Source organism: Leishmania donovani, chromosome 7, assembly GCF_000227135.1.
Source record: "Leishmania donovani BPK282A1 complete genome, chromosome 7".
NCBI classification, from domain to species: domain Eukaryota; phylum Euglenozoa; class Kinetoplastea; order Trypanosomatida; family Trypanosomatidae; genus Leishmania; species Leishmania donovani.
In genome coordinates this window covers 13,518-14,074 of record NC_018234.1, presented here as the reverse complement: position 1 = coordinate 14,074, position 557 = coordinate 13,518, and positions in this window count along the sequence as shown.

Sequence of the window (557 nt, the reverse complement as noted above, 5' to 3'; positions counted from 1 at the left end):
GGGTGGCTCTCAGGCGCCCCACACCAGCAGGCGGTGCGAGGGCCGGGTGTGGCATACGCTCGAGTCGCGCGGACACTTTTTGCCTATCCGATGAGAACCACAAACGCGTTCACTGCCGCCGCTCGCCCCGGCGCCACGCCGTCCGGGACCCGCCCGCCGACATCCGCAGCGACGACTCGTTCTCACTCGCCCACGTCGTAGGCGCTTGGCACGCGCACCGCCAGAAGTGGCTCGGCATTCGGCCGGGATGGGGGCGGGGAAAGGCCCAACAGAGCAAGATGGCTTTTGTCTCTTAAGGGGCTCTGATATGATTCTTTTTCGAACAAAAACTTTGTGCTCGAAAGAGGCCAGTAACGATTCGAGAGAGATCAAGAAGAATGTCGTGAGGTCTTGACCCAGCTATTTAAAGGGCCCTACACGACAAGTGAATACATCCAGAGTAAGTAGAGGTAAGACGGCGATTAACACTGGCTGCACCGTCGACAGCTCTAGTCATCATTGAAATGCAGCTTGCGCAGCAGCACAGCGGGAAATCTCTGGTTGAGCACAAGAGAATC